The sequence below is a fragment of the Elephantulus edwardii genome, unplaced genomic scaffold, assembly GCF_000299155.1.
Source record: "Elephantulus edwardii isolate Elephantulus edwardi_28Jun2011 unplaced genomic scaffold, EleEdw1.0 scaffold00071, whole genome shotgun sequence".
In the NCBI taxonomy this organism is placed as follows: domain Eukaryota; kingdom Metazoa; phylum Chordata; class Mammalia; order Macroscelidea; family Macroscelididae; genus Elephantulus; species Elephantulus edwardii.
Genome location: NW_006399821.1, coordinates 10,518,000 through 10,538,969, shown reverse-complemented (window position 1 = coordinate 10,538,969; position 20,970 = coordinate 10,518,000). Strand labels below are relative to the sequence as shown.

Genomic DNA, 20,970 nt, shown 5'->3' with positions numbered 1-20,970 from the left:
TATTATTAAAGTAGGGTCATCCACCATCTACTGAAAGCTCCTTTTCCTGAACGAAAGGCAAAGCAGTTGCCTCTGAGACAATTCCAAATCCTGACAGCCCTGTGTGTGGCAGTGTAGATGCTAATTCCTTCTTATGCTGCTCTGGAATGTAGTAATTTACAAAGTCCATTTTGTGGTCTCACAGACTTTTAGGGAATTGGTAGAAATAATACTACACATATTAAATTTCAGAGTTTCAATTAAAAAGATTTTTTTTTAATTTTAGGTTCTAATATACGCATGTAGTTCATGTATATTGAAAGATATATGGTAAAAGGTCTCCCTCTGCCCTTCTCACAACAACTGGGGCTGGTTTCTTTTGTATCTTTCCAGAATTCCTTTCTGTACATGCCAAAAATGCAAAAATCTATCTATCTCCCTCCTCACCTCCTAAACGGAGTAGCAGTTGTGGTATAGTAAATTGCTTAATGTGATTTTTCTAATTCCTACCCACATGGCTGGGCAGGAGTATTCAAATGTGAGGTGGGTATGGCGGCCCATCAGGGGGACTGAACAACTTGCTAATAATGTAAATGATACCATTTTCGGGTGGAGCAATGCAAACCAGAAGTATGGAATGCTAACATGGGGAGCGAATGGTTAGATTTGTCATCCTGTTAGGCTTAAAATGATCCATCCCAGAGACAGAAAGGGGGAACTTGCCACCCCATCAAGTAAGAGAAGCAGTGACTGCAGCATGACCTTCGAAACGTAGATCCCTGTGCCGAAATGCCTCTGATCCAGGAGACAGAGAGCTAGAGAGATGGCATGAGGGGAGGAGATGGCAGCAATAGTGGTAGAAACCAATAGGCGACAGGGCTGTGGTTTGGTTCTTGGCTTAGCTGAAAGAGTTTGGGGAAATATGGTGGCATGGGTGCCTTTGGTCATTTGTTAAGAAGCAAGGTTTTCCAGCCTAAGGAGGGAGCTAGAGGGTGAAGAATCTTTGTGCTTAGGCTTGTTTAATAATTTGCCGTGCTATTTTTGGGGACCAGTCCTTGGATAAAGACATCACACTGGGAAATGCGGAATGTCAGAGAACAAGAAGGACCCTCAAAAAGATAAGACTGAAATAGTGACTCTAATAATAATGGGTGTGAGCCTATCAGAAATGGTGAGGATGGCCCAGGATAGGACATGGTTCAGATCTGTTAAAAGTGCTATTTAATGCTGGTCCCCCCAAAGGGCAGACACCAAGGCTTTGAGTATGGCTGAGAAGCTGTCTTGATAGAAGATCTGTTTCTTGAATTGCTCCTAACCTTGGATTGTATGTTATTATTTCCCTAAATAAATTCCATAACCGAGTATTTTGAGTTTTGTGTCATTTTAACACATTACTAAACCCAATAGAGTGTGTGCTGTGGGAGAAATAGTTCATATCAGGGTTGACAGGAAAGGACTGGTGCATAAATGTATATGGTCATCCCACAAGAATCAGCTGGGGACTGACTGTTGATCATGATTCGCTCTGTGTGAAGTCAGAGGTCAGATGCTGCTGCCCTTTCTAACAGGCCCCAGTAGTATACTCGGCCTACTGTCGTCTTGTTCTATCTTGCTTTTTCAGTCATTTGATGGAATCTTTATTGGTACACTTTCCTTATTCTTTTCCAAGGTGACTGCTTATGGGGAGGTGCTAGAACTCATTTTACCAACCCACACTGCAATAGCATCCAGTGGATTTTTTTATATCAGAAGCGATGCAGAATAAGGTGGTCAATGAACAGTTTGTCCTGGAGAGGGTGAAGCCAGGCTGTTCCTTAGAGGCAAGGATTCTGAAGCTTCGTCTGACATACTTTTGGACATGTTGCAAGGAGGGACCAGTCCTTGGAGAGAAACGTCATGCTTGGGAGGGTGGAGGGAGAGCAGGAGAGGAAGGCCCTCGAGGAGATGGATTGATTCAGTGACTGAGGTAATGGGGGTAGGTTTGTTAGAGACAGTGAGACAGGCACAGGATAGGGCAGAATTTAGGGCTGCTGTACATAGGGTCGCTATGAGTTGCAGGTGACTCGATGGCACACAACAACAACAACAATAACATGTAGTTATTGGCTAATTTACAGAATAAATCCCTAGGAAGTAGTCATAGGTTATATACCTTTTGAATAAAATTGCTCTCTAAAGGATTTACACCGAAGAATACTTCCAATTGAAAAAGTGTTGCATAAATTAATAGCACTTTCTGAAGTACCCAGCAATGTTCTTTTTATCTTTAAGCAGACCTTCTCCTCCAGATGCTGCCTTGTGTTAACTACATTCTTCCATCTCTGCTCTCTTTAATTTACTCCAATGTGTTCTTCTCTGCCATTATCCCCTCTGCTTACCCAATCTCAGACTCACTTGTTCTACACTTGTCATCTCATTTTTGTCCCCCTCCTCCTTACTCAATGTTTTCAATGTTATCAGCTAGAAGAAAGTATGTCCAGGTAACTCCTTGAGTGAAAAGAAAGGTTTGTTCACAGGTGAGTCTGGAAAATCTGGTTTTATCCATGTTGGTCATCCAGGTGGAGAGGCGGCAGAGCTCAGAGGTGGGATGAAGATGCCTGGGTTGGAAGGCAGGAGAGCTCCAAATGGAGGAGAAGGGTGAATAAGTGCTGGCAGGGAGGGAGGAGCTCCATGGTACCAGGACTGGATTGCACAGCAATGAGGACATGTTAATAGTGACATGAACTGCAGAGAGGTGAGAGAACAGAGAATTGATAGGAGGTACAGGTAAGAACCACAGTAGACTGGGGGAAGTTATTTCACTGGAGGGCTAAGGACAGATTACAGAAAAACAAAAGATAAGAAAAAGTTATTAAGTAGGAAATACCCAACTCAAGAAATCGACAAAAGTGTGTTGAGGAATAGATTACTTGAAAACTTCATGTAAATCAAGCTAAAATGAAAAAGAAAGAACCATCAGACTGAGAGTATGGGGAATAAACTCAATTTCATTCTCTTTCTTCCTCATTCCAATCCAGAAGCTGAGTTTAAAATCTCTTAGGAAGTTAAATGACTCTAGAGAAAGACAGCTGCAGATGTGGGAACACTTAACACTCATGTCAAGAGTAACAATTTCCTTCCCTACAAAGAGACCAGATGTGGCAGTCCCAGTGCTGAGGACTCAGATTTGGGGCAGACAGAAACTAGTCCTCTTGGGAAGGGCTCCTCAGAGCACATAGCAGTGTAAGATTCCTGAGAAAGACACCTGCATCTTAAGTTTCTGTTACCATCAACTGGGAGGCTGCCAACCAGGTGCTCTGCAGGACAAAGATGTAGCAGTCTGTTTCCGTCAAGGACACAGCCTGCAAATTCCTGGTGATAGTTCTACTCAGTCCTACAGGGTCATGGTGAGTTGACAGCAGTGGGTTTGTTGGTTTTGGTGCCATGAACAGAATTAACTGGTGTTCCATCAAAACAGGAAGAATGGCTCCAGCGTACACTGATTGCTTCTCACCAGGAAGGATCTCATGCTCAAAAGTTCTTGATTTATTTAAAAAGCCCCCTTTGTGTAATCTCTCCAAGTACTTTCCTCCCATGGAAGAAAGATTTCTAGACTAAGCAATCCATGCAGCCTTTGTATTTGAACTTTAAACACTAAGGAAAAGTGCAGCATTCCTTTGAGGCACAAGTGTCCATGGAGCTATCCATGGTTCTGCAAATTTTTTTGGCTTATGCTGGCACAATAGTTTACCTTAACTTTTATGCTCCTGTGTTAGAACTGTGTAGCCTTTCGCCAATTTAAGACTTTTGTGACCTCACAGGTGTCAAGTCCTCTGTCTGCTCCAATGATTCACAGGCCCCCTGTTATCAATCTACCCTTGATCATCTGACATTCGATCATGCACTATTCTAGATACATAAATCATGCACTATTTAGACACAGATAAAATAGGGCTACGCAGTCTTTCAATCTTTAACTGCCAGCACTGAGCTAGGTCCTGCCTCTCAGTACTTCTATTTCTATCCCCCTGACCAGGTTCCCTACTATCTAACCTCTAAGGTTTGTGACAACTTGGGAACTCCTCTGTCTGCCTAGAATGTTGTTTCCTAGAGTTTCAAATGCCAGCGCCTAATGTCCATCAGGACCCAAAATGTCCAAATGTTACCTCCTTTAATAAGCATGTCTAATCTAGTTATCTAATTCCAGTCAAACAGCCTCTCTTCCTATTACCCAGGCTCATTTCTTCATAGTACTCCTCACCAGAGTTACATCCCCCCCCCCCCCCGATTTGACTTTTGGCTTAGGATTTATTATCTGTCTGTTCCACTGAGCTTTGTGAAAGCAAGGTTCTTCGTTTATCTCACTCACTAATGCAAGGCCAACGATTAGAATACTCAGTAACTATGCGTCAAACACAGATAGAAGGATCTAAACCTTCATTTAATTTAGTTCCTTAACTTTATACAAGCTAGTGACTTGCCAAATCACAGTTTACTGTCTTCAGCTAATCCAGGGACATTTGCTACACAAATGGCAACTACTGATATTCAAGGAAAAAAAATTATCCACAATATAAAATGTATAGCAGTTCAAAGAGGAGTGAGAGGTGTCTGAATGACCTGGATTTAGAGCTTACTCAAGATTATCCTAAGTAATCTCTGGTGTTCTGGATGGCTGCTGTTGTTGTGTACTGTAGAGTCAGAATCGGTCCAGAGCTGACCTAGTGAGTTTTCAGAGGCAGTAAATTGCACTGTAGTTGACTGACCCTCTTTTCCCCCATAAAGCAGCTGGTGGTGGATTTGAACTGTGTTATCTTGCATTGGAACTGCAATTCCTTACTGCTAAGACACCAGGGCTCCCTATGCTGCCAACACAAAGGTATGCAGTTCAAAGCTACCAGCTACGTCATAGGACAAAGATGGGCAATCTGATCCCTTGTGATTTACTGCTCCTCAAAATCTGCTGGAAGGTCAGTTATAGGTTGGTTCCAACTTGATGGTACACAATAATAAAGTTTTCATCCTAGAAGTTTTAGGCTTAAAATTCTACAAATAGCAAACCTAACCAACCAACCAACAAGGGAAAAAAACCCAAGAAACCTGACCAAAACGATTTTAGTGTTTTTCCTAATAATAAGTTTTTCACTTATATATTCATGAACAAAACAAAAACATTATCTCAAACATGTATGGCAAATCTGGTAAAAATCAGTTGACAATGTATGCAAGTATTTCTAAAGATAAACTGCTACTTCTACTTTCAACCTTAAGAATAACAGAGTTAGGACCTCCTCATTTGCTACTGAGAACGAGAAATTGAACAAAACACATTAAACATCTATTTTCAGACACTGGGTTAACAGGGTTAGGGTTTCCAATGAAGGGAAACAAACAAGGGAGCCTCGCAGTGGCCCCGGCTTTCTGCCTGCCCACACTTTCCACACTATAGTTACCACACCTTGTTGGTAAGTGCAGTCGAGTTGTAGGTGACTCATAGGGACCCTATGAACGGAAAGTCCTCGACACTCGTGTGTCTCTCATCCTCTCTCCAGGTTCATAGGGTTTCCAGAGGCAAGCTATTTACCGAAGTGGATGCCACTCCTGCTTCCAAGCTTGTTTCAACTGAGGAGTTGCCACCAAACACTGTCTACCATGGGTAACCGTTACCACATCTGACACATAAGATGTCAATGAACTCTTCCTTGTCATCTCTATACACTATAGTATAGGGAGGTGAAACTAAAATATAGTTTCGCAAAGGTGCTAACTTGAAAACAAGACTGAAATATATTTTGGAGGGCACAGTAATGTGTAGAGTATAACAGTAGGAAAGGGAGAACTACACAGAGAAAGAGATGCGTGATACTTTGACAGAATACAGAACAATTACCAAAGCGCTGATAAAAACAACAAAAAAACTTTACAGAGCATATATAGCAGCAGGAACCCTGAGCTCTCACTAGCCAATGGAGAGTATTGAGTGAATACACAGAGCTTTGGCAGAGATTACAGAAGAGGCACATATCTGTAATGGAATTAAATCAATTCTAAAAGAAAGAATACTCTAGAACTATACTAACAACCCTAAAGAAGGAGGGAAAAGCTTTGAAAAGAACAATTTATAAGTAATCCTCCTGGAAAACAAAAACACTCTTTAAATGCACACAATAAAACTCACCAACTAAAAATGTGGAAGTCATAAAGTATAGGAACCAATTAAAAATATTTTACTAAATATTCAGAAAAGCATGAAAATATGATCTGTGACCAAGGAGTGGGAGGGAATGAGTTAATGAAATCTAGAAATGAGAGAAGATGAACTTAGCAGGATTTTACATTTCCAGCAACTGTAATATATAACTTCAATATGGTAAAGGTTTAAAGGAAACCACTAACAAAATGAGGTAATAGAGGTCAGCAATAAAAGTATCACAAAGATGGGTTTACAGTAGCTCTGGTGATGCAGTCCTTAAGGAGTTGCTCAGATAGGCCTAACTAAGGTGGTGCCTCTCTGGAGGTCTGAATTCACTAGCTGCTCCTTGGAAGAAAGATGGGCAATTAATTTCCCACACGATTTACAGCCTCAGAAAGCCTGCTGGAATATAAGTGGAGTTGGTTCTGACTTGATAGCAATGAGGTTTGAGTTTGAAATAATAGATTTGACACTATAGAATGAAAGTGCAGAAAGCATGAAGACACAGCAATAGACAGTGTCCAAAATAAAGAGACTAGAAGAAATGGGGTGTATGTGCATGGTGTGCAAGAATGCTCAAGTATCCTGTGGGATAGATTCAAGTAGTCGAGCTGTATAGAACTAGAGGCCAAGGCAGTGGTAGTGGAGTGACAGGTCAAAAGATTCCACAAAAACCAAATCAAATTCCCAAAATACAGCAATAATGGATGACAGTTTTCCAAACTCAACTACAACTAAAAGTCCATAGATTGAAGAAAAATAATGAAAACCAAAGAGAAACACAAAGAAAATGAAACTAAGTCATGTTACAATCACTCGGTTGAAAGCCAGTGATAAATAGAAAAAATTCAAATCAGAAAGAGAGCAAGATTACAGCTTACTTTTTTCAAAATGATGCAAGACAATCAACAATGGAATGACATCTTCAAATAGGCATATGTTGTTAGGTACCCGTAGGGTCCTGCATGACTCATAACAATCTAATGAACAATAATCTGAACCCTATCTTGTGCCATCCTCATCTTCTCTGACATACTTGAGACATCCAGTGTAAAAAAAGATGTGTGTGTATATATACTCACAGATTATCTTTCAAAAGAAATGTATAAAAACTTCTAGATTAAAGCAGAAAGAATATGGATTATGTTTTCAGTAAATCTGACCAACAAGAACATTTCTTAGGTAGGACAGAAATTTCAGAAAGAAACTCGGCAAAGGAATGAAAAGCATTTGTGGGTATAGAATGGATATACAAACATTACATAATAAATTTAATTGAAAGTAGTAACTGCTTGCCAAAATCATAAAGAAATACCTCTCCCTCGCTTTCACACCAAGACGGAAATAACAGAATCCCTTTAAATATTTTCCAAACAAAATCAACTAAATATTTAATTCATAATGCACACTGAAAATATGCTAATGAGAAAAAATTTTAACAAAGTAAAAATCCAAAGATATAATTTACCCAACCAAAGAGCTAAATGACTGAAAAATTAATAATTTCCCAAACTCCTTTTTTCTTTAAAAGAACAAATAAAAATAAATTATTCAACAAAAATAAAAGAGAAAAATACAAACAAGCCCAAAGAGAGTAAGAAAAGACATAAAAGATAAAATCCATATGCATGAATTTTTACATGCAAATCTAGGCTCTAGCTCTTTGAAAACAATCTCAGTCACTACTACTTCAACCAGTTAACCTTTTGTCAAAGTTAATGAAGAAAAAAAAAATGAGAAATATGCCGGAATATATAAGAAACTGCCTACTTTGGGGTAAAAAGCTCCCCCAAATAATCAAACATAACACAACCAAAAAAACCAAAATTAAACAGAAAAACTCCTCAACAACCAAACCAAACCAAACAGAACAGAACAAAACAAAACACAACAACCTAAACCAAACCCAAAAAACGCCACAAACTCTTAAGATTTTTAAAATACAGGTTACAGGTTCATATTAACAACATAGTACACAAGCCTTAAGTGTTGTTAGGTGTCCTTGCCCAGCCCTGCACCATTCTCAAATCACTGCCACTGCTGCAGCCACTGTGTCAATTCATCTCGAAGGCCTTTCTACTTTGTACATACATGTTATCCTTTTACAGACTGGTCCTTCCTTCCTCATGTCCACAGCACAAGAGACAAAGCCTGACAATTTTTGTTCTAGTAGTCCAACGTATGCATAGTATTTTTTGCCAACATCATAATCCAGAATTATCAATTCTTCTTTGGCCTTTCTCATTCTTGGTCCAGCTTTCACATGCATACAAGGTTATGGGAACTATCAGGCTTTTTAGTAAGGTGTACCTTAGTCTTCAAAGTAACATCTCTGCTTTTTAAGATTCTAAAGAAGTTTACTTACTAAATTCCAATGCGTCACATCATTTCATAGTGTGATTTCTGCTCTCATGGGTTTTGACTGTGGATCCAAGTAAAATTAAACTCTTGATTGACAATGTCAATCTTTTCTCTGCATATCATCATTTTGCTTATTGATTCAGGAGCAGGTTTTTGTTGTCTTTATGTTATGGTATAGTCCATATTGAAGGCTACTCTTTTGGTTTTGAACAATGTTTCCAGACTTCTTCACTTACTGCAAGTAAGACTGTGTCATCTGCAGAAAGCAAGATTGTGTCATCTGCATATTGTAGGTTGTTAATGAATCTTTCTATAATCCTCATGCTGTGTCCTTCTTCATACAATCCAGTTTCCTGGATTATCTGCTAAGCATACAGGTTAAATAAATATGATGAAAGAATAAAATCTTTCCTCATTTAAAAGGTAATAATCCCTTGGATTATTGACTATGTCTTTGCACAATTTCTGCATGGACACAATTAAGTGCTCTAGAATTCTTATCTATCTATCTATCTATCTATCACGACCCAGGCAGTTGAATGCCTTTGCATAGTCAATTATAAAAAGTAAAGACTTTGCTGGTATTCTTTGCTGTCAGCCAAGATCCATCAGCAATGATTTCCTTTGTTCTATGTCTCCTGAATCCAGCTTGAATTTCTACTGGCTTCCTGTCAAGGTACTGCTACCATTTTTAAACTACTGCCAGCAAAATTTTATTTGCTTATGATGTCTGGTGGCCTAGGGGTAAGAAGCTTAGCTGCAATGTCAAAAAGCACAGTTTAAATCGACCAGCTGCTCGAGGAGAAGGATGGGCAATCTCCTCTCGTTTGATTTAGTGCCTCTGAAAACCCAAGAGTCAGTTATGAATCAGTTCCAACTTTGACAGTACATAGCAACAACATATTAAAGATACTGTTTGATAGTTTTTCTATTTTGATAGATCACCTTTCTTTGGAATGGGCACAAATACTGATCTCTTTCAATCAGCTGACGAGGTAGTAGTTGCCTTTCAGATTTTTTGGTATAGATGAGTACACACTTTTACACCTATCTGTGGAAACATCTCCATTGATAATCTAGTCTAGGACCATACCACCCTGAATGTGCTCACTCTCATCAAATGATAGTTTGTCAATTCTTAAAACCCTAATCTTTATCAATGTTGTAGTGCAGCTTAGACTTCTTCCTTCAGCATAACTTCTGACTGAATATTGATCAATTCTTTATGGCACAATGACTGTATTACTTCTATCTTTCTTATTTCCCATGTTGTTCAACAGTTTGCTAAAAGAATCCTTAAATAATATAACTCAAGAATGGAGGGGGTGGTTTTGTTTTTTTTGGAGTTTTTTTCAGCTTAAGAAACGTTGATGAATTTTCCCTTTTGGTTTTCCAACTTTTTCATATATTCAAAGTCTTTATACATTTTATTTTATATAAACTTTACATTGTTCTTGGAAGCTATCCTTTGAAATCTTCTGTTCGGCTCTTTATGTTCATAATTGCTCTCATTTGCTTTAGCTACTCAATGTTCAAGAACAATTCCAGAAGTTTTTTTGTGACATGCAATTTTATTTTTCCTATTAAATGATCTTTTGCTTTCTTTTTGTATGATGTCGTGTTAGTAAACAACTAATCTGGTCTTTGGTGGCTAGTGTTCAATGGGTCAAATCAATGAACTCTAAACTCAGATAAGATATACTCAAGGTTGTATCTTGGCGCTTGTGGACTTGTTTTAATTTCCTTGTGCTTCAACTTGAACCGATGTAGGAGGAACTGATGGTCTGTTTCACTGTCAGCCTTTGGCCTTGTTTTGACTAATAATATTGAATTTTATTACTATCTCTTTCTACAGAAGTAGCAAATTTCATATCTCCTTATTCCAGCTAGTGAAGCCTGTATGAATAAAGTAATAGTTTTATGATATGTTTTAAAAACTGGGTTTTTGCCAAATACTAAAATCAGTTTGTTGGTATGGGGAAACTCTTATCATGTGATGTCGTGTGCCTTGGTTCTTCTTTGTTCCAACCTTGCATTTCACTCCCCAGCAATTATCAATGCCTCTTGAATGAATGTTTGATCAATTTTAGACTGACGTCAGCCAAAAATTTTCAATTTCTTTTTCCACAGCATTAGCAGTAGGCATGTGAATTTGAATAATACTCACATAAATTGGTTATTTTTACAGGCATATGAGTATTATTCTGCCACTACCAACACAGTACTTACTTAATAACAGATCTTTTGCTTTTTGAAAATTAATGTGATGACATTCCTCTTCAATCTGTTATTCCTGACTAGTTGACTATGTTTGCTTGAGTAGAAATGTCCAGTTATCAGTATAATGATGTTACTCTAAGAACACTATGCAGCACACAGGAGCAATGATTTTGTGAATTATTACCTAACTTGGGGGAGGGGGCAGAGCTGGAGAGCATTATGCTGAGTAAACTAAGCCCCCCAAGGACTAATATAAAACCATTACTGCAGAATGAGTATAAGGCTCCAAGAAGGGGGGAGACGGTGGAAGCAGAGGGATGAGGATGTGCAGGAGGGGGATTAATCATGGGGTTGTACAATTTGATGGGTGTGGGGGTGAGGGAAATGGAAAGAATCTGTTCTCTGGGGGAAAAAAGAAAAAAAAATCAAATCTGAAAATTCCAAACAAAACCCCAGAACAGCCAAGAGATCACTATTGCTAATGTCTATCCTTAGCCGTAGAATCATTAACATAAAATACCTTCTGATGACTGCGCCAGGGAAAAAAGGGTGATTATATATTAAATTAAAAAAAAAAAAAAGAACACCTAACTAAAGTCAGGATATTTTTCAATCACCTTTTATGCTAATGAAGACTGGACAATGAATAAGAAAGACTAAAGAACTGATATGTTTGAATCCTGATATTGTGCAAAAAACACTGAATATAGCATAGATGTCAGAAAACAAATCTGTCTTGAAGTATAGCCAGAATGCTACTTAGAAGTAACATGGTAGCATGAAAGCCCATACAAAATCACAATCTCACAGACAAGAGGTGGTAACATAAATACCCTAAATTAGATCTATATAGTACACCTGAAAAGTTAGTACTTTCTGCAGATCTCACACCCAAGTTTGTGTTCTTTAACTACATTGCTTCCGGTTATACATGGAAAAAAAAAAAAAAAAAGAAAGATAGCTTTCGAGCTAGTGTTTTTTCACATGTGAGTGCTTATTAGGAATGTAAGAAGAGAAAATTACTAATTAGTGATTCTTTTTTACTGACAGAAATAAGAACAATTCTTATTTTTTGGCATTTTGTAACTTTCTATCACATATTAATGACAAGATCTAGGGGAGGCCTTTAAAAAAAACAAAAACAAAACACCCCCCCCCAAAAAAAACCCCAAAACAAAACAACTATGACATTTGTTAATAATAGAAATTAACCTCTCTGCTCCCAATCTAGTGGATGTTCTAAACTCTGTACCTGGGAGAATGACCTTTTCGGAAACGCAGTTTTTGGAGACATTACCAGTTAGCGTAAGTTACACTTGTATAATGTGAGCTATAGTGGTGAAGCCCACAGCTGATAAAGCAAAAGCAGCATCTTTCTGGATAAAGCCACATCCCTTAAATTGCCTTTATCTCCATTCAGATTGTCTGATGTACATAATCCTCCTTCCACACAAGCTGCAACCCTTCTGAAACCCAAGCACACAAGCAAATGTCACAACTTTTTCAAGGTAAAGTATAATCTTTATTGTTTTTAAGGGCCATGGAGTTGAAAGTGACTCATACTTGATTCTCCAGCAGGTTTTCAGAGACAGACTATGGCTTGCGCGGGATGAGAATGCCTGCCCAACTTTCTTCCACGGAGCAGCTGGTGGATTCAAACCACTTGTCTTTGAGTTGCACCATCAAGCTAAAAAGACTAGATCACCAGAACTCCCTAATGTAGTATTATGTTTTTCTTAGCCATATCATCTTCATTTGTTTCCAATTACCCCCACATACAAAGCAAATTACTCCCAAATCCAATTACCCCCACATACATAGCAAATTACTCCCAAATCTTCATCTTGACTCACAAAAATCTGTCTTTAGAGTTTCACGTTCACTTTCAACTGAATTGGCAATATCTACCACCATACCCCACAGGACATTTTATTCCATAACAACAGAAGATTCTAGAACTCAATCTCATCATATTCATTTTAATGAGAGATTTTTTTCTTGTGACCCTACAAGGCACAGGGTTCCTAATTTTTTCACTGGACATGGAAATCTTTCTTGAATATCAACTGAATATTCTTTCTCTGCTCATCTGCCTTTTCAGAGAGCTGCCCCATGGCTCCTGGTCTAATCAGCATTTCCTCAGGTCTTAAACATTCATTCCCAGCATGACAGAACCCCCATGTGGGGTACACAATGACTCATTTCAGAACAAGTGCCCCAGGAGCACCTCTAGAGGTGCATTTAGGAGTCAGAAATTAAGTGCAGACACACTCAAAACTGTGTTCTTGGTACTTTGTTGTTGCTGTGAACCACTGAGTTGCAACCGACCTGTAACTGACCCTGTGGTGGGTTTTCAGAGGCAGTTAATTACACAGGAGTTTTTATATGATGCTTTAAAAAAACAAGGCATAAAATCCCAACCAAGTACCATGGCCTCTGAAGACACTAAGCCTCTTTACACAAATATAACTCGACTGAATGTGATCCTTTATTAAAGGGAGCCTGTCTATTTACATCCTGCTTGGCCATGATAACCGAGTTCCCTGCCCTTCATCAGGAGTGCTGGTTATCATTCTGACCATCCCTCAAAGAGGCCTTTTCCAGAGATGAAGTAGCAGCACAGTAAATGGAAGTCCAGCCAGGCTGTCCTTGGTGAAGAGTACCTAGACATCAGAACCATCCTCTCTCAGATTAGTCATTTGTCTGGGCAAAACTGCTAGTCATTTTGAATTACAAATACTGGAGCAGTCTACATCCTGTTCTGCTGCTATAGCAACTGTTTTCCACACTGAGGCTCAGACTGGAAAATTCTGTTATTATAAGTGGGTATGGGTCCCTCCCTAGGTGAGGCATGATGTTTTGTACTTCACTACTAACCTGATTACCACCTTCAGTGAGTGAGTTACATTTCAACATCAAGAAAACAAAAATAGTCACCACTGGGCCTAATACATAATAACATGACAGATGGAGAAAAGAAAAAAAAAAATTGTGCCGGATCCAAAATCAACATCCTTGGCGCCAGCAGCCAAGGACCTCTCCAAAGTGGTGAAGAGAACAAAATGTTTAAAGATTAAGGTATACTCTATCAAAACCATGATCCTTTGAATTACATCTGAAAGTTGGACAATGAACAAGGATGAAAGAATTGACGCCTTTGAGATGTGGGACTGAAGAAGAGTACCTAAGATCCCATGGACTCCTAAAAGGACAAACAAGTAAGTCCTGGAACTGGTGCAGTCACGATGCTCTTGGAAGCAAAGACAGTGAAACCTCACCTCACATGTTCTGAGAAGGGGCCAGTCCTTTGAAAAGGACACCGTGGTTAGAGAGGAGGAGGGTCAGTAAAGGGAGGGAAGATCTTCAATGAGATGGATACAGCGACCGCCACAATGAGATGATAAGGATGGCACAAGATAGGACAGGGTTCATAGGATCTCTACGAGTCATGGTCAACTCAACAGCACCTAACAACATCAACTAACCCGAGATAGGTGGTTCAGGCCCAACTAGTGTCACACAGGTAAAAAAAGGCCTGATAATTTACCTCTGTAAAACTTACAGCCAGGAAATCATTCCGAGTAGGTCAACTCTGTTAACACATGGGACTATCATGAGTCAGAAGTGACTGGACAAGCATCTCTGTGTGTCCACTTTACACTCTGGATTTCTGGCTCCCTCACATTCAGAGAGGACAGTGGGTGAGTTCTGGGTTGTTTCTCCCTGGGTGGGTGATGTCTTCTACTTGTGTACGTTTCAAGCTGTGGAACAAGTCAACCGCTGTTGTTAAGTGCCTTTGAGTCATAGACAACTCACAACAACCCTATGAATGAAAGACTTCAACACTTGTATAACTTTGATCATTTCACCACGTTCATAAGAGTTTTCGGAGGCAAGCCATTTCAGAAGTGGATGCTACTCCTGCTTCCAAGCTTGTTTTAATCTGAGAGTTCCATCAAACACTGTCCAACACAGGTAACCATTATTGCATTAGTGGATACCAATCAATATTTATTTTACATAGAACAGTCTAGGAGGAAATAGAGGACGTCACAGAGTTGGGGTAACTTGTTCAGTACCTAGAAACACAATGCAACACGAGCTTCTTATTGTGGGTCACAGAAGAGGTTTGAGAACACTGATGGGAACCTCCTTCCCTCTCAGAATGTCTGCTCAATCAAGGAACCCCTGAATGAGGCTGGTTTTTCAAAGAGGCTCAGCCCAACACTGGGACTCCACTTGTAAAAATCTAACTGGGAGTTCCCTGGGGGTAAGACATGCAAGCCTTCCAAAGCTCTCATCAGTTTCTAGCTGCAAGCCTTTCCAACTAGCTTCCTGCCAAGGGTTCATTAAATTCTCACCCCTAAGGCTCAAGTGCACCTTGGAGTCAGCCAGAGAGAAGAGCAGGACAGTGGGTCATTGATCTGATTCTCTCACTACCTTCCAGCTATGCAGATAGTCCCATATGGTGTTGGCTTCTCATCTAACCCAACAAATGACACTTCAATGTCCTGAGGCTTATAGTTCACTCCCCTTCAGGCTCATCTGGCCAGCTACCCACTTCTTGACCCTGACTTTTGCATTTTTTCTTTCAATTGGCAGGGTTTTCAGTATTGCTATCTTCACCACTGTAACATCTGAGGGAGTACCGGTGGCTTAGTGTTAAGGAGCTGTGCTGCCAATCGAAAGACATGTGGTTCCTATCCACCAGCTGAGAGAGAAAGATGGCAATCTCCTCCCATACGACTTACTGCCTCCGAAAACCTGCTTGGAGGATCAGCTATGAGTTGGTTTCTACTTGACTATAAACAACAACAAAAACAACGACTGCAACATCTGAGAGTTGCTGCTCTGGCTGCTAGTGCCTGAGCACACTATCACTGGGCAGTCCCACAGTGAAAACAACCCCTCTACAAAACAAGAACCCAAATTAAAAAGCCCACTAAATCCATGTTTATTATTAGGTAAATAATCATGGTTTTCCATAACTTGAGTCTTTTCTCATTTTTCTGACACCATCTCTTGGGGTCCAGACCCATTTCCCTGCAGTATGCCACGTGAGTGCAGAGCCTGGGGAGGGGCCCAGAGCACCGGCACCAGTATGTGGGCCATGTCCACACTCAGGAAAACGGCCCAGAACTACCTTGGTCTCTACAGCTTGGGGGAAAAGCCCAAGAATGGAGACTATAAGAAAAATGATTAATTACTTCAAACAACTAAATAATACTGAATACTAAAGATTTGTGGCCAAAAACACACTGAAGGCAGATGAATAGAAAATTGTGAATACCTTAAAAATCCAGGATTAGGAAATATGTTGAAAAACAATCGGGGAGGGAAAAAACCCAACTCATAAGCTGTGATTATAATGAAAATAATTCTGTTTAATAGCCCAACTTCTCAGAAGACATGAAGCAAAAAAAATATAAAGTGTACTTAAAAAAAAGACTTAAAATGAAAAACACTTTCAAGGCAAAAAGGACCAATTAATGGAGACAATGTAATCCAAAATGAACTCCAGATAAATAATTTCCTAGCATCTAAATGAGATAATTCAAAACAAAAAAACAAACCCCCCCCTGTGAATCGAGAGATACACAATAATGCCACATGTGTGGCATCAGAGGCAATATACTGTTGTCTGCAGGATTCTCAGCCTGACTACACACAACCATCTGGAAGCTTCCAGAATCCCGCTCTGTGGTCCACACTCCCAGGCTCTTGAATCAATTATTCCCTCCCTCCGTACTACAGTCGACTAGGGGAGTTTACAATTCTCTCAATCTACTCCAGAGCCCTCTGTGGTTCCGATGCACACAGGGATGAGAACATTCCAGAGCAAATGTGTGCACAGTTCATAACTGAGGAGGCATACTTAGAAGAAGGTCAGTTTAGAAGATGGGATCAGATTAACAGGAACATCCGCTCAAAACAGAATTCAGGATTCAAGAAATAGAGAACATCAAAAAGGCCATGAACAGATGCTAACACAGATGGAAAAAACTCTTAGAAGTGTAGTTGTTCTGGTATCCTGTGGACTTGTGACCAACCCATCCAGGGCTGACCCTCAGTGGTTTTTTTTAAGAGGCAGCAAATCACATAGGAGAAGACTGCCCATCTCTCTCTTGCAGAGCAGCTGGTGGAGTCCAACAGTGTGTTTTCAGGTTTGCAGTGCAGCCTAGGTCATCAGAGTTTATTTAGAAGTGTAGAGAAACTTTGCTTGGCCCACAATCAACACTCTTGGTACCAGCAGCCAGGAAATTAAAAGAAAAACTGCGCTGGGAAAGTCAGCTGTCAGGGACCTCTCCAAGGTACTGAAGAGCAAGGATATCAGTCAGGAGACTAAGGTGTGTCTGATTCAGGTCCTAGTCTTTGCAATTACATCAGAAAGCTGCACAATGAATGACTAGGGATAAAAGGAGGATTTATGACTTTAAGTTGTGGTACTGGAGAAGAGTACTGAATATATAATGAATGGCTAGGAGAACAAACAGGTTCATCCTAGAGAGGGTGAAGCCAGGCTGCTCATTGGAGGAAAGGATACTGAAGCTTTTTCTGACATATTTTAGGCATGTTGCAGGGAGGGACCAGTCCCTGGAAAGGGGCGTCATGCTTGGGAGGGTGGAGGGACAGCGCAAGAGAGGAAGACCGATGAGATGGACTGATTCAGTGCCTGGGGTAAAGGGGTAGGTATGTCGGAGACAGTAAGATTGTCATAGGTATAGGGCTACTGTACAAAGGGTCCCTATGAGTCACAAGCCAAGTCAATGGCACATAAAAACAACAGAGAAACTTAAGAATTTCTTAAAGGTGTTCGGCCTAATTTGTTTTTTCTCCAGTAACAGAGTAAGATAAAGAAGTCAGCAGACAACAAGATAAATGAAAAGGGAGACCAACGATGGGAGCCTGCTAGCTCTGGTCAACATCAACAAGATCACTCTGCTTTCCTTGTTAAAACCGCTGTCTGGGAAGCACAGAGTTTCACAGGGTACGTCAAGCACTCACAGTCTACAACTGGCTTTTGTATTTTCAATTTTATAATTCTTCACAGTAATAGGGAAGTAAAGGTTTCCACATTCTAATTACCTTCTCTTAGAATCACTCACAGATAAAATATCCCAACTTCTAGTTTCTCTTCATCTTCACCAAAAACAGTGGAGATTCCTGAGTGGGTAGTAGGTTGTATTGGGCTTCTCTGAGTATGGCAGCTTAGAGGTGGGTAAGGACACAGAGGTAGAGTATGCCCACCTGACCTGTGAGAACTTGGCACACACGTGCTGTGGGACCTGGCTCCACAGTGAAGCCCTCTGCTCCAGGCCCCTGTCAGGCTGCACACTGTGTTATCCCACTGAGGATAACAGGGTTTGTAATATGGCCTAAAAACTTGTTCTGAGTCAGTTCTAAAAACAAAAAAACCAAATAGTACTGTGACTTCTAACAAATAACAGGAAGTTGTGAGAATGGCACAGGACAGGGCTCAGAACTGTTGTTCAAAGGATCACCATGGGCTATAGCGAGGACATCTACCACCACCAGCAAACTCCATCATCACACACCTAAAAACCCACTGCCATAAAGTTGTTCCCAACTCAAAGTGACCCTTCACCGGTTTCTAATGCTTTACATCTTTAAGGCAAAAGACTGTTTTTCTTTCTCCCATGGAGCAGCTAGTGGATTTGAACCAGTGACTTTTTGGCTACTACCGTACTATCTAACACTCTATAGCACTAGAGCTCCTTAACAGGCAGCAAGTGGCTTACTCATTTTAAGGGCTCCAAACTCAGGTCCCACATGTCACTTTTGACATCCAATTGGTTGGAAGGGCAAGGGAGACCGGCTTTCATAAAAGGGGAAAAAACTTACTGACGAGTTACTATGCTACAGAGAGATGAAAATTTGTCAGAACGGAAAGCAAACATTTCCCTGCTAAAGTGATTATTCCAACCTAATAAATATTCTCTAAAAGCAGAAAACTTATGAAATGTGGAGTCAGAAAATCACTGATATGCCAACATGAACCTGAAGGAAGCCCAGGTGTGAAAGTTAGAAACAGTTTTAAGAGGCAAATGAATTTTAACCATATTTGTACATAATGTGAGACACAAATCCTAAACAAGCTTTAGTGTCTTTTTCCAGTCCTACTGAATAAAAATCCAAACCAAAACAAAATCACCAAAACCCTTTCTGGATGTTTATGAGGTAAGATTCTGAACAGACAGTGGTAGAAAGTGCTAAGACTATACCCTGTCAAAAGAGGAAAACTAGACGCTTAGAAAAATATGGTAGACCCACTGAACTGTGGCTTTCACAGCTTATGGTTCTTAAAGTTGTAATCTAGTATTCCACATCCTGCATTCAGAAAGTATGGGAAGAAATGCCACCTCCAGCAACTGTCATAAGCAGACTCCACCTCATGGCAAGTCCATGTGTTGAGAACTTTGTGTGCTCCACAGGGTTTGCAGGGCTGCCTTTCCAAAAGGCATTCACCAGGGCTTTCTTTTGAGGCTCTAGGACACACATGTCCTTATCTGGTGTGTTTTATGCCCCATAGTCTATCCATCCACCTCAAGGCTGTAATCGTTATTGTCTACTACTAGTTTGTTTCATGTGATGTTGAGTTGGAACCTAATCATAGTTGATGCTCTAGAGTAAATCTATGGGAGGAGAATATTAAACTTTATCCCGCAGAGTGGCTGGGAGATTCTAAACACCTGACTTTGGGCTGGCAATTTAACTCCTTGCCACAAAGCTACCAGAGCTCCATTTTCAGTTACTTCCAATGCATGTAAAGTTGGGCATTAAGGACGACAGAAGAACAATCAATACCTTTGAACTATGTTGGAGAAGAGTACGGAATTTAATGGACAGCCAAAAGAACAAACAAGTTTGTCTTGTAGGAAGTGTGACCAGGGTACTCTTTAGAGGCAAAGATGGTGAAACTGTTTTACGTATTCGAGCAGACTGTCAGGAAGGGCTGCCTAGTCATTAAAACAACATCATGCTGGTAAAGGTGGGAGGATCAAAGAAAGAATGGTAGCCCCCTCAACAAGGTGAACTGACAAAATGACTAAAATGATGGGCTCATGTATTATAAAAAATGATGATGATGATGGCTTGGGATAAGGCAAGATTAAGATCTGTTTTTCACAGGGTCACTATGAGTTGTATCTGACTTGACAGCACTTAACAACTACTACTACTTACTAGCTTTTTGCATAAAAAGGGTGGCATAGTCCATAATGAGCTTTAATGCCAATCAAAAGACCTTGAATCTCTGCTGGTTCAAACCCTACATGGGAGAAAGGTAGGCAATCTCTTCTTGTTAAGATTCATAGCTTTATGAACTCAATGGATGGTTGCTAAGTTGACAGCAGGTCTGTCTGAGCTTTTATTACAGGGGGTAGTGAAGGTCAATGTTCTGCAAAGTTGCTGCTGCTGTCATTAAAAACCAAAACCAAACTCAAAGCCACAATTTGGAATCTGACAGAAAGCAGACTTTTTACCATTCCTGTTGCCTAGAGCGATGCAGGCATCTGCGGGGCCCCAAAGGCACTTTCGGTAGCACTTCTTCCTGCCCCCAGCACACCTGAGACAACAAGCAGCTCCCTGCCTACCTGAAGAGGCCTGTGTCTTGTTTTCAGACAGGAGACTGGCGGAGTCAGGTCTGTCTGGCACAAAACAGATCTACTTTCACTACAAACTTTTATTTCTTTTGAGGGGTACATCACAGACAGACAACAGCGAACATGGGTTGAGTCTCTAATCTAGGACCCACTTGGCCTCTAACACCACCTGCCTGTCCTGAGAGAAAAATCTCTGCACCATTACCCAGCTCATAGGGCCTATTATACTCTATGACCTCAGAAATAGAGTAGTGTTTGTCAATTAAGTTACAAGTATGCCTCATTTTATTATGTTTCATTTATATTGTACTTCAGAGTGGGGAGAAAAAAACCACCCCAAAAACAAACCCACAAAAACCAAATTGAAGGTCTGTAGCAACCCAGCATCTAGCAAGTCTATTGGTATCATTTTTCCAAACACACGTGCTCATTCCATGTCTCTGGGTCACATTTTGGTAATTTTGGCAATATATCAAACTTTTTCATAATACTAAGTACACTTCTCTCTCATGATGCTGGTGAGTCAGGCCCTCCATTGGGTTTCTGAAGCTGTAAATCCCATAGGATGAGACTGCCTGTCCTTTTCTTGTGGAGCTGCTGGTGGATTCCAACCAC

General features: G+C 40.2%; 1 protein-coding gene across 1 annotated transcript in view; it reads right to left on the bottom strand.

The window, feature by feature from the left end:
- CDYL (chromodomain protein, Y-like) overlaps nt 1-20,970 on the bottom strand; it is a 100,783-nt gene that overhangs the window by 18,387 nt on the left and 61,426 nt on the right. The window lies entirely within an intron of this gene.